Raw genomic sequence first — 14,588 nt, 5'->3', positions numbered from 1 at the left:
CCCTGCAGGGTTGAGAAAGCCAGCTGCTTTGAGATGGCAAAAGCCAAGACTTTTGACACTTTGATCAAAACTATAGGAAAAATATGTCTCATTTAGGGAAAATTTTACACCAGGAGGTTTATATTCTGCTCAATCAGATGCTTACAAAATTTATATTTTTGTATGGTCGATTTTGTATTTACCAGTGGATGGATTCATATTTCTGTAAAGGCTTAACTGAGAAACTGAGATAAATAGTGAGGCATGTTCAGGGTAGGTAAAAAGAATAGACTGCAGCAAAATATTTCAGCACATCAAATTAAATATGTACTAAACTCAAAATACAGTTTTATTCCACTAATGACTGATATGTATAAAAGCAAAACTAAGTACTTGAATTAAAACAGAATAGATGTTTTTAAGCAGCATTGTTTAGCAGCTATGATATTATATTCTGACATATGCCTTTTAATTAGATTGTTTCAATGAAAAATATTAAAGCTCTATTATTATTTCTGTGAGTTTTCATGGCAATTCCCTTCAGCATGCATAAAAAAAAGTTTTTACATTTATATTAGTTTAAAAAATTGACAATTAAAAGCATAAGTTACCAGCATAATCAATTTTTAAATCTGTACAGGTTTTGGTGAAAAACTAAGAAGGAATTAATATTCTTATCTTACAATTGTTCATTCTGTCTCACAGTCTGCAAATGAAATTGGTGTATCTCTCTTCAGAAACCTATCAGTCACATAATTACATCCTTTGGATACTGGAATTCAAGAAAAAAATATAATCAGAGCTCCCATCCTGGAAGGTCATTTTTATTTTGGATGGTGTTACATGACATTGGAAGTGTACACATCTGCTGAGCTGATGGCCGCCTGCCCACTCTCAAAACATCAAACCAATTTTTCTAGGATACAGACGGCAGCTGAAGATTCATGGCATGCCCATCACTGCAGAGGCAAATTCCACCCTTCAGGAAAGTTTTGTTGTTCCATCACCATGTGCCAGTTTTTACTTTAGCATGTTTTGGTCAGAAAGACAGAACAGTAGAGTGAAAAAGGCATAAATACTGTGGCACTTGATGCAGCAGAATAGATTTCTTGCAATAGGTCACATGCTGGATCCCCAATTCCTGCACATAGTAAAGACAGACAACCTCCAGGTTGACTCTGTTAACTCCAGGCTTAACTCAGAGACAAGCACTTCAAGAGAAGCTCAATCACAAGGCTGGCAGCCTTGTCCAAACCACAGGGCTGAAGTCATGCTGAAAAGCCAGTGAAAAGGCAAAGGTTTGTATACTGACCATTTCCCCAGCAGGTGTTTGCCCTCTGTTGCAGGGTGCAGCCTGAGAGCTGTGATTTTAGACTCCATGTCATTGCAGAGCGATATCAAGGTGCCTGCACAATGCTTGGAAAAGGACAGGCAGCCCATCCTCCATCAGGATTTTCATGCTCTTCCCATTCTCCTTTTGGGTGTTTCATGCACTTGATTGCTTATCATATACATGACATGCATGCCTTTTCTCTGACTTTTTATCATAAAACTGTGGAGTGCTTATCCTTTATTTCCACTCAGAGTTTCTTGAGGTTTCTATATTAATTGTAGTTAATTATTATTTTGCTGATTTGATTGCAGAATGAGATTCCACCACAAGGAAAAAGATGAACATTATCTTTTGAAGAATGGGGAATGTTAATACTGAATGAGTGCCATGAAGATACCAAGAGAGATTTCAGCCAATGCTCAAAATGAACTGCAGTTTTCCCACTTATTTTTTCCCAGTACTTATCTGTCATTCTGCTTGTCTGAGCACTGCACATTACAAGTGCCCAGTTTCAGATCTTTGATAATTTTGACATTACTGAAATAAGTCTTGTATTCCTTTTCCCTTTTGAGTTCCTAAAATAAAGAATAATGATTGGTACCACTCTCTGCATAGCCAAATAATAGTAAAGGGAAACAAGCACAGACTGAGGTTAGGGCCACATTAGATAAGTTATAAATCAAAAGTAGTGACCCATTTGGGTCATTAAAATCCCATGATCCTTTGTGTGAATGGAAAGACTTAGAGCTATGGATCAAAGTTTATTACAAAATGCTTTAGGGATTTTTTGACATTTCTCACTATGATGGCAAATAACCAAGATGTCAGCTGGAAAGCATTTAAGAAACACTGACTTCTTTCACAAAGAAAAATACATCAGCATTTGTAACATTTTTGTTGTTTGGTTTGTTTTGTTGGTTGGTTTTTTACCATTTTCCAGTATGTGAGAAAATTTGTGGAATTTTTCTGCCTTCTATTATTAATTTCAGGAAAAATACAAAACTCTCAATTACTTTGGGTCATTTTGCAGCCAGAATAGCTCTAACAATACACTTAGTTTTTTAACTCTGCCATGTCAAAACTTATGCTAGGGACTCTGATCTGCTACAAATGGTCTCTGAATACCAAGTACGTAGACTGTTGACCGCCCCAAAAATTTGTGAGCTTTAGCAGTAGAATTGGTGGCAAGATAGTCAAGTCATTGCTGGCTACAAAGAGTATGCTGACTGTATCTCTGAAAAATTGTTGATGTTTACTTGTACCCTACAAAGTCAAATGTGACTCTTAATTTTAACTAAAATATAAGGAACATGTGACAATGATATATTTTACCAGAAGGAATTTAAATAATTGTTATGTTTGGAATTATGCTATTCATAACCAGCTCTGACCCTTTTTGACTGTTTATGAATTAATTTTCCCATTATATTTCTCTGACATATAATTCAAATAAACTCATTGAATGCTATTTCATATGGAACAAGTCCTCACATTGTAGAATTCTGCCATTTTCTTCCATGGGGTGGAAATTCTTCCCTTGGGCTGTTCCCAAGTAAAGCAGTACTATTTTCTTTGACCTCTTTCTGAGATGGTAATATCTGGCTTCTCTCTGGTGTGTATTACACTTTCAAAATAAAGGGAACCTGTCTGTTTAGTTAAGTACCTTGGGAGTATTTAAGTGAGCTTATTGTAGAGTGATCTTCTTGTGTTTTGTGATATTTTAACATTTTTGGATTATTGCTAACTTTGGTGGCAATTCTCTTTATGCTAAACATAAGCCCAAATAAACATTTACACCTTCAGTGGAAGAATCCTGTCAACAACAGGAAGAAGAAATTTAAGTGACTCATATAAGGTGTCTCTTTCTCCACAGAAACTCTAGAAAATTTCCTGCAGCAGACATGGATGTTGATTTCTCACAGTTGAGGGCACACTGCATAAAACCAAAACCATAAGTAATTTGGTTTAAAATAAATGAGGAAAATGATGACATGTGAAGTCACTCATGCTTGTAAAAAGTGCTCTGATGTTTTTCATAAATGCTGCAACCTCTGTTCTTCTTCCATTTTTGTATTAAATTACCAAAACCAAAGCTTCCATGTATATGCATGTATACCTATATGGATGTAACCTTTGAGATTTCAATGGGTAAAGTCAGACAGTGCTCTCTCTGTGATTCTGCTCCATTGATATGCTTAATAAACATGTATTGAATTCTGGCAACATAATGTTGCATGTTATGATATCCTTCACTACATGTTATTCCATATGCCAGATGAAGTTGGAGAATGGAATTTGCACCACTTGATTTTAGATTTATGACTGTAGCTAAAGTCAGTCCCTTTATGGGGTTCTGGGGGAAATGAACTCTTTTGGGGTACAGCTCCTCTGATTCTCTTCTGACTTACTTCATTGTCTTCATGAGGATGAAATTAGTGCTCCATAAGCTCACAGCATCATAAATCTAGACATATAATGCACAGATATCTGCATTAAGCTTAATGAACTATGCCAGGGCATGATGGTGGCTGGAGGCTGCTTGAAGGTAGCTGCTGGAAGTGCTGGAGGCTCCCTGGGCTGGCAGGGCAGGAGCACTCAGGCAGGGCATGTCCCACCTCCTGACCAAGAACAGGGCAGCCAGGGGCACTGTGGCAGCCCCAGCCCAGGCACCGGCACCTTGCTGGGGACTGGGGATGGGACAAGGCTGGACTGGGACATGAGCCTACAAATGAGGTTCATGTTTCACATCAACAGAGGATTGTCCTTGGCATTGCTGTGCAGCATCTCTAACAGAGAGCAGGAGGGACTCAGCATGAAAGCAGGTGCCAAGCTAAAGCAATTTCAAAATGCATGCAAACACTAGAGTCTTATTAATTTTTATTTTTTTTTCCCTGGGAAAAATGTGAGGGGTTTTGCAATCTTTATGCAACCCTCTTTATCTTTTCAAGCTGAGGTTTCTCCCTGTTAAAATAAAGACTGCTTGATATTTAACAGCTGAGACACCTTCTGTGAAAGCTGTTTCCAGACTATGCTAATTTTTTCTGTATCTTAAATAGGTATAAAATTTTGTTTAAGAGGCTGTTTTATTTAATTAACCTGTCACTGCCAAAATCTGATAGACAAGGCTGAAATTTGTTTGACAAAATTAATAATGAATAATTATATATCAACAAGGTATTTTTCTGCAGGCTCTAGAAACACTCTGGAGATCGCTAGCCCAATTTGAACTAGGACTCTTACTCACTATACTTCTACGCAATTACAGGAATCTTCCTTTACTAGAAAAGATAAGAATGAGATTTTTTTTTTTTTTTTTAGAAAAGGAAGCGATGCAAATTCTTCAGTTTTAATGGCAGAGAGGAATTAGATTTTCAGGACACTGAAAATTTAGGAGCAGTAACAAATTTAATACTTTGAATAGTATCCCTGAAAAATACTTAAATTTTCAGTAAGAATTTGTGATGAGGAAGCTGGATGTTTATTAAATATTTGAAATATAATCCTTTTAGGCTATCCAGTTAGACTATGTACATAAAATTATTGAACATGTGAGCATCCGATTCTTTTCCCTACTCTTGAGGCACCCAAAATGCTTTCCTGCCTCCAACAATATCACATCTACCCTCATATCCACCATGACTGAACTATATTTTTACCTTCTTGCTCTCATCTCAATTCTAGCCTATTATTCATGATCATGTTATTCTGATATATGTGAGGAAAAAACCAGACATATATATATATATATATATATATATATTCCAAAAAGTTTTCTGGTTTCTGAAGAAACTCCTTTTTTTTTTTTACATAAGACAAAAAAATCTTTAGTAGTGTTATTAAAAGCAGGAAGAGTACTGCGACAGTAAGGTGATGCTAACTACAAGCCTGGATTTACTTCACCTTTCTTGTCCTCAATCAGTTGTCTTCCTTTCACTTCTCTGCCCTCTTTCACCTGATTGTGCTGTTTGCAGCATTCCTTCAATAGAGTTCAACATAGAAAAACCCCTTATTTTAACACTGATATATTGCAAACCCCTAGGAATTTGCAGGTACCTATTTTTTTAATAAAGATTGCTTTCCTAATTTGCATTTCATATAAGAAGGAATTTACACAAACTTCTGGAATTTCCTGTGTTTATTCCAAAGTGATTGATTATTTCAACAGAAAATCTTGGTTCATTTTTATCAGATAATATTTATAAAAGTACATGAGAGCCCAAGGGCTAGATCAAGTACAGCGATCAAGCAGCTAAACCAAGGCAATCCTGAAACCTCAGTTCCTGGCTGAAGGAAAACACTTTTTTGCACCCAAGATGTAAACCTTAGATTCTGACCCTGACATGAGTTTTCAGGCAGCTGGGATCTGACTTTTCTTTTGCAAATAGTCTCTTATCCCATAACAGCTCACAGGTAGGAGAAAACAAGATTTCATAAGGACTCTACAGCTACATGTGACTCATCCTAGGAGATTGCACTAATCAGGAGAGCAGGCCTGATGCTGATAGAGTTGTGCCAAGGTGGACTCATATCCAGGGTTAGCACTATAAGAAGGTCTTGATTTGTATATAATTTTATCTCCATTTTTATTAATATATGAGATTAATTGCTTTTGTAACATTTTTTAAGCATCTGTTTTTTTCGCCATAAGCTTACTATGCCTGATAAGCTTTGTTGCACTGCCCTCCCTTTGCAGAAATAAAAGGTATGATAAGTGGACTCTATCGAATTAAATCTTTTGGTGGCCCTGCAGGAAGTGCAGACTGCATCTCCATTAGGTGAGAGAAAAGGATCAATGTAATAACTCCTGCAATGATCTAATTTGCATGTTTGACCCACTTCTATGATCCCTGCACATAATAGCCGACCTGCTTCAGGAGAAGTGTATAGATGATGAATTAACATTTGCTTGTCAGCATTCTCTGATAATGCTGTGTTCAATCCCTGCCCTAAATTCACACACCATGGAGAGAAACACCACTGCAAGATCTTTTTTGTACTTAATAATTATTCTGTGACTGCAGGTGCTGACATGTGAACAGGATTTACATCCACCTCTTTTCTTTTCAGTTTTTCTTTCTTTCTCCAAATTGCTACTGAGGAATCATTTTGATTTAAGGATCCTATCTGAACTGCTTAAAAGTCCATAACAAGAAAAGCTATGGTTACCAGTACTAAGGGGGTTTTATTGCTTGCTTTACAGTAAATTACTCTGAAAAGAAGAATGACTGCAAAGAGTTAAAACTGATATTTTCCTTGCCTGTGCACATGTGGGTGTTTGCCTGTGTGTGCACATGCTCTTTGACAAAATATTTGTCAATTAATTGGAGCAAGATGAAAAACAGAAATTTGAAGGATTTTAGAAGAGTATTTTGAAAGCATCTCCTCTGCCCCACTTAACTATTATAAAAGAGTCAGAAACTCTTTTCAAGAGCTAAGGCTGAAACCTGAACTATCCAGACAGCCACCAGCACTGACATTCAGCTCTCAGAAGCTTCACAGAAGTATTCCAGTTACTCTGTGCAATTTTCCTTTTTTCTTTTAATATTTGAAAGCTGATTTAATAATATGTTTCTTTTATTCCCAAATTTTGCTCAATAATTTCTTTAGGCTTTACCTGAAATGACCCAGAAGATATGTTTGGATTCATGCCGAATTGCTCACTTTATTGGCTGTGTGAGAAGCTGAGCAAGTTTCCTTCTTTTGTTTTAAACAGGACAAAGCCTGTTAGCCCATCAGGTCTGCTGAACATATTCAATAGATGGAATTAATCTGGTTAGTAAATAGAAGCTGAAAAAAAAATTGCCACGATGATGAAGACATCCCAATCCACCATATTGGCCAATCCAGCCAGTAAGGCCTAATGTACCCAAAATTAAAGCATCATAAAAGATATTTCTGAAGTGAAATCCTACATCTGATCAAAGTTTTTCTTACAGGGAAGATATTTACCTGAACTTCAGCAATGCCTTAACAGAAGGGTGAGCATATATACATAGAATTATCCAGTTTCCAAATCCAGGATAACAGTGTATAAAACAGATGCAGTTGACAGTGTGCAAGTGTTTATATGAAGTCCTGCAGATGGACTGGGACTTTCTTACATGCTTTACCAATTATTTATTCATTCATTTTTGAGCAAATTATTGGGTTTTGGTTTTAATATACCTTTGAAATAAGTAAAATATTTGAATAGCTGTCAGAGGCAACCTGTCACATGCTAATAAAACAAAATTTAACCTCACCCAGGAACTTGACATAAAGTCAATTCTTCTTTCCTTTCACATGAGGTACCACAGAAAGGAAGATTACAAATAAATCTTGGAGAGTAGCAATATCAACAGAACACTGCATGCAAATTGGGGTACAAACCTGCTTGCAGACTGTTCTCTGAGCTGAATACTAAATTAAGCAGGGAGCTAGTGAATCTGTGTAAGACTGGATTTAGCTGGTTTTGGACACTGTGAGTTTTAGCAAACACATGAAAGGGCACATGACAACTGTGCTCTGAAAAAAGTAAGGAACATGGACTTTGCAATGCAGAAAATGTTTTTTTAAAACCCAAGGTGGGAAAAGATGAGTGGGTGCAGGAATCTATCTGCAAGTTGCAGAAAGAGGCATTGTAACAGAGTGGATACTGAGAAAGGTGCACAAAGATTGCAACTGGAGCTCATAGTTCATGGCATATATTGTACTAACAGTGAAAGTTACTTTGGGAAAATAAAATCAAAACATAAAAGACAGAGAGAAAAACAAAGAGAAAACTCTCTTCAGTGGCCAGCAGGAAGAGAAGTGATGGAGGTTCCCAGGTAAGAAGCCACCCCAAGAGTCCTCTCCACTGCAGCAGGGTTTCCCCATAATGCTCTCTTGCAGTGGAGACACAAGCTTTATATCTGAACTCTTGTTGATGGTTCCTGACTATGTGATCTTATCTCTGACATGCTGACTGGGGCTGGTGCTGCATTCTCGCTGCTATACTCAGTGTTAAGGGTACTACTGGATCTCCAATTTACTGTGAAGACCCAAAAGAGGTGAAAATAGGTCAAGACTGAGTGTTTCTCCTGCTTGGCACAACCGCTTCCTTTGAGAGCCCACCTCAGCCACACTACAAACTGAGGAGGTGCAAGGCCACAAAAACAGGTCATGGAGAGGAAAATCCAGGCTCAGGGCCCTGGGAGATCCTGTCCAAGTGGCTGGGGTGATGAGCATCCCACCACTGCTGGGGGAAGGCAGGCTGTACCTCTGCAAACAGCAGGCTCTCAGTTCAAAGGACACTACATCATGCAAAGCGCTGTGCACCACTGCACGCATGCAACAAATTAGCACCGAGCATCGCCATTGTCTGATGAGGCTGAAGAGTATGAAAATTATCTTCTGAGCCGTGAGTCATAAAACAATTTTGTTAGTGCAGCTATTTAGCAGCCTCAGCTCTCTAAAATTAGATACTTGGGATTCAAATCGGCAAAACATTTTCTACATGTGCATGGAATTCAGGCAAAGCTTGAGATGCAAAATTTAAGCACTTTTTTCCTCGTGTTTAGGACCATCATAATCTACCTACCATGTAAAAATCTTAAAATGTCTTAGAAGACAATGGAAAAATTTTAAAAAATCCCTATTTTGGGAGCATTCAGTGTCCAGGCACTTTTTAACTTCTTTTAACAAAGAGCCTGCACAGTTTTTTTTTTCTTCTTACTTTAAACATTTTAGTTTTAGTGTCCTCTATCATGATTAATATCATAAGACAGAGTATGTTGAAATTTAATACATGGTCTCTTCCAGTGCTTCCGGTCAAGTAAATTAAGAGCAGTATATATAAATTTGCTCTGGAAAGTCCAAGATGTGCTCTTAGTTACTTTGTGAACAAAGACAAACAACTCTATTCTTGTCTGGCTCCAGACTAATCTTTAGTAAAGATAAAATAAAATGAATAAAATAAAATAAAATAAAATAAAATAAAATAAAAATAAAACCCAACCAAATACCCCACAAACTAAGATACTCTCTCAAAGTCAGATATTTTAATTTCATATACATAAATGCTTTATTCTCAACCACTAACATATGCACTTGAAACATAACTTCATTGCTCTCTATTCATCCCCTTTACCACTTTTACAAACTAGCCATTTAGAATATTTAGAGACTGTGTGGTTTGGTAATCTTTGTCCAAAAAACAAATTAAGAACCTATAAGCAATACAGATTAATATGTTAAGAAATGCAGATTAAATTAATTGCATTTATACCACTGTATGACAATATTTCATCTTCTCATTTTTAGCTATTATTATATCCTCAGTGATCTCTGCACATGACTCATGGTTAACACTGTGTCTTGATTACTGATAACTTTTAATGCAAGTTTGAAGGTGACTTTTTAGCTTTCTCATGAGCACAGCTACATAAAAAAAATGTCTGTGAATATTTTTTACATTTTTTATAAATTTGACTGTGTTTTCAGAAAAGTAAGCTCATTTTTATTGCTCTTGGTTGAGTTAATTTTAAACAAAATCCCATTGCACTCTAATAAAACTTGCACAGAATCACAAAATGAGTGAGGTTAGAAGGGACCACAGTGGGTCACCTGGGCCAACCACCCTGCTCATGGAGGGCCATCATAGAGCACACAGCACAGGATTGTGCCCAGACAGTTCTTGAATATCCCCAGGGACAGAGACTCCACAGCCTCTCTGGGTAACCTGTTCCAGTGCTCAGTCACCTGCACAGTAAAGAAGTTCTTCCTCATGTTCAGGAGGAACTTCCTGTGCATCAGTTTCTGCCCATTGCCTCTTGTCCTATTGCTTGGCACCACCAAGAAGAGCCTGGTCCCTCCTCTTGACACCTTCCCTTTAGACAGTGACAGACATTGATCAGGTCCCCTCCCAGTCATCTCTTCTGGAGGCTCAGCTACAGGCCCAGCTCCCTCAGCCTTTCCTCATAAGAGAGACATTCCAGCTCCTTAAATCATCTTTGTAACCCTTCATTGGACCTGCTCCAGGTGCTCCACATCTCCCTTGTCCTGAGGAGCCCAGAACTGGACACAGCACTCCAGATGTGCCTCAACAGGGCTGAGTAGAAGGACAGGATCACCTCCTGTGACCTCTGGCAATGCTCTTCCCAGTGCACCCCAGGACACCTTTGGTCTTCTTGGCCACAAGCACACACTGCTGGCTCATGAAGAGCTTGTTCTCCACCAGGACCCCCAGGTCCTTCTCCATGGAGCTGCTTCCCAGCAGATCAGCTCCCAGCCCGTACAGGTCCATGGGGTTGTTCCTCCCCAGGTGCAGGACCCTGCATTGGCCTTTGTTGAATTTCAGTTCTCTGTTCATCTCTCCAACCCATCGCAGTCCTGCTGAAGGGCTGCACAGCCTTCTGGGGTACCAGCTGCTCATCACTGATTTGTGTTGCTGAGGAGGCATCTGTCCCTTCATCCAAGTCAGTGACAAATAAGTGTTGGTAAATTAAAAAATCCCCAGTCCAGTATTGAGCCTTGAAGGACACCATTAGGGACAGGCCTCCAACTAGACCCAGTTCCACTGATTACATCCTCCAGGATCTGCTGTTCAGCCAGTTGTCAGTTCACCTCACTGTCCATTTACTGGGTTCACACTTTCTGAGTTTACCTATGAGGATATGTCGAAAACCTTGTTTTGTCTATTTTAGTTACTTCTCCTATCTGAGCTTCTCTCTGGATTTTCAGGCACCAGTAGAATATGTGGTTTTTCACATGATGAATATGTGGTTTTTCACTTGAAAGAAAACATGAGACAAAATATTTTTTAAAAGAAAAAAGATTTTGTATTTAATAACTGTAAAGACAGTCAGGCAATCAGTAAATTCATTTTAAAGACATTTATAGTTTTTTTTGTTGTATGCAGCAATTAGAAAGTAACCAAAACCAGAATGCAAAAGCTTTTCCTAAGGCTAACAAATCATTACAAACATGAAAGTGTGCATAAATCAGGAAAAACACCACCATACTCTAATGTCATCTAGACGAGAGATATAGCAAGGATTAATTACAAAGACTGACAAAATATCTGAGCTGTGTCATTGACAATGGGTATAAAAATATGTTTAAAGTAGTCACACTTAGGTTTTCCCAACTTCACTGTGCCTTCACAGTTTTTCTTTCCTTTCTGTTGTCAAATTCACATTGCATTTTCAAAGGGATGGTTGAATGCTGCCTTGTTTCTGCATTGTAAGACATAACAGCAATGTACTGTGGTACAATGGATGTACTTTAAGGCATTATAAGATAACAGGGAACTTCTACTGTGCTCCATTCATCACTCGGGAATTAAAAACTATACAGGGAGAGGAAATATTAAATTCTTGCTACAATACTGAAAAAAAAAAAGAAAACTCAGTTGGTCTTGAACTCTTATTTCTTGCAGTAAAATGAATCAATTACATGTTCTGTAGGGCCTACAGTTTAAATGTAGAACTACAAAGCAATATTCAGTTTAACTCCAAAACTGTTGTTAGTTCGGCACAGCACAACATAGTGTCTCACACTTCTGGATGTATCATTGAGGAGCCAACTTTGGGGTTCTCCCCTGCCAAAAGTTACATAGGATGTTGCAGATATACCCATAGGCTTCTACAGATTTGTGAGCTTGCCACAAGACAGAAAAATTGACATCTACTTCACATTACCCTCAGAAGGCACCAGTCAGTAGCAGGGCTGACATTGTTCATTATCAGCAGCACGTATCACACAAACTACTCATTCAGCAAATGTGCAGATGGTGTCAAATTAGGAATGACACCATATCAGAGGGTAGTATCTGCAGCAGAGTAAACGCTGTCAAACCTGTAGGAAGCTAACAAGCAGATGCAGCTCCAGGACTGCTGCAGACAAGAATGGTCAGTATAAAGAGCCATTGTATCTTTGTATACAGGCTTCATCTGCATTAGGAAAGAAGACACGGGCTTGCGGCTGATATTTGTCTCACAGTCATCCATGTGGGATTTTGACCCATATCACTAAAAATTCTATCTGGTTGGGGCTTTGAGTATCATTACCAGCACCCAGAGTGATTTGCTCCAAGTGACTGGTCCAAGACTGACTTCTGAGATTAAGATATTAGCATGAAAACCACGAGCAAAGGAATCATTCTGAACTAGAGCTGAATTTTAAAGGTGTACAGTGACTATAGCATGGGGCCACGCACTGAGCACAAGAAAACACTGAAGGCCATAAGCAGTGCTGTACTGGTTTGTGTGGATACAAGCATATAGCTAAGCAACAAAGCATAAACACAAGGGACAAAAGTCACAGACAATCTTCAAAATGTCATCTCTACTTGAATTTACAGTCCCAATAAATTGTTTTATTGTTGCTGCTGCTGCTCATTTTATGTAGCAAATATTTTCTTTTTCTTATTTCAGCCTAATTTCCTCTACCTTCCTGTTGCAGATCTTTAGGATAAAAAGATATAAAATTGTGCCAGAAGCAGGAAATTGGCTTCCAAGAGTAAGACTATCCAGCACTATGAAGCTTTCTTTGAGAAAGAAATAAGGGAAAGCATTAGAAATCACTTCCACATTGCATTCCTGTCCTGGACTGAGTTGATTCCACGCATTTTTCTGTTTTCCTCTATGTTGGTTTTACATGATCTGGTTTTTGATAGCGGGGTGGTGGGGGGGTGGGAGTGGGGCAGGCATAGAGGTGGCTTCTGTGAGAAGATGCTGGAAGCTTCCACAATGTCCTGCAGAGCCAAACCCTGACAGCTCTGAAGGTGGACATGCTGCTGGCCAAAACTGAGCCATTTCAAGGTCTGTCTCCCATGGGAGGGACCCCACAGTCTCACGAGGTAAGGACTCCTCTCCTGGAGCAGCAGAAGAAAATCTCAGTGATGAACTGACCAAACCCCCATGCCTTGTCTCCCTGTGCTGTCAGTGGGAAGGAGGGAGGGGCTGGGGGAAAAAGGTGTTTTTAAGGGATTATTTTACTTCTCATTATCGTCCTCTGACTCTGTTAGTAGTGAATTCATTTTCTACCTCTAAGCTGAACCTGTTTTGCCCTTGGAGTGTTTTCTCCTGGTCCTTATCTCCACTCATGAGTCCTTTGTTAATTTTTCTCTCCTCTGCCCATCTGAGGCAGGGGAACGTGAGTGAGTGACTTTTGTGGGTGCCTGGCATTTGGCCAGTGTCAAACCACAACACTGTCTCTCCCACATTTGTATGTGAATCAGGGTGTCCCACAATGTTGATGCTGAAATCCACCTCAAGTTCACAACTACCTCCGGCCTCTACTTCCTCACCAGTTCTTCTAGCTTTGACAATATCAATATTGTGGGCATATATCCCTGGTATACTGGTAAGCAAAAGAGTAAATTTAAGATTTAAAAAATTTTTCAGCCACTGGAAATTCTGCTCTTTGTTTCAGTGAGGCTGAGATGTCCACCTGAATAAGCAATAAATGTTGGCCTGTTGATTCTAATAATCAATTTCATAATTAATCCATCATTGTTTTCTTAAACATACTTTAAGTTGTAGCAGAATTTCCACTATCACATGGGCACTGCAAACAGACAGTCTTGCACTGATGTATAAAGGTGTTTTAATACTTGTTTATTAAATCAACATAGTTTATTACTGATATTTGCAAAGTATTACCTTGGTAGAAATTAAGATTTATGAGTCACATAGAAGAGATTTCTGTCATGAACCATCCTTGGCCTTCTCTGTACATATTTAATCACCAGAGACATACAGATTTAGGCAGGCTGGCTTATAGCCACATGTCATTGGAATAGGGTCCAATGTTGGGAATCAAACTTTCTGACCAAAGACAGCTTGAGTGAGAAGTCACTAGTTTGTGACTCCTGACAGACTAATTCCTATGTACAGGGCTCCATGACAATTTGTCTATATTGGTCCTGACTATGCAGTGTGAATTGCTAATCTGAAACCCTGGAAATCCCTGTATTGTGCTCTATTTAGCTGTGTAAATGTGCTTGCCATTTATTGCAGTGCTTTTACAGTGATGGTTGTTCTGCATGGTTTCAGGCAATGCTACTGGGGAGAAAGAATAAAGAGGGATTCTAGGGATGTATCATCTGTGATCAGCCAGCTCTACCAAAATTGCAGCATTACAGAAGAATACTACAACTGCTTGTCTCAGTTATGTGAGTTGTTTTCATTGTGCAGCAAATCTTCAGTATCACTGTGAGGTTTTGTAACTTTTAAGAAATGTTTTTATAGGATTACCTTATTAATAGTTTTTGCATGCAATTGACATTGATTTGGGCATCTTTCTGAGGAAGCTT

This window comes from Cinclus cinclus, chromosome 3, assembly GCF_963662255.1.
Source record: "Cinclus cinclus chromosome 3, bCinCin1.1, whole genome shotgun sequence".
In the NCBI taxonomy this organism is placed as follows: Eukaryota; Metazoa; Chordata; class Aves; order Passeriformes; family Cinclidae; genus Cinclus; species Cinclus cinclus.
This window is presented reverse-complemented; position numbering follows the sequence as displayed.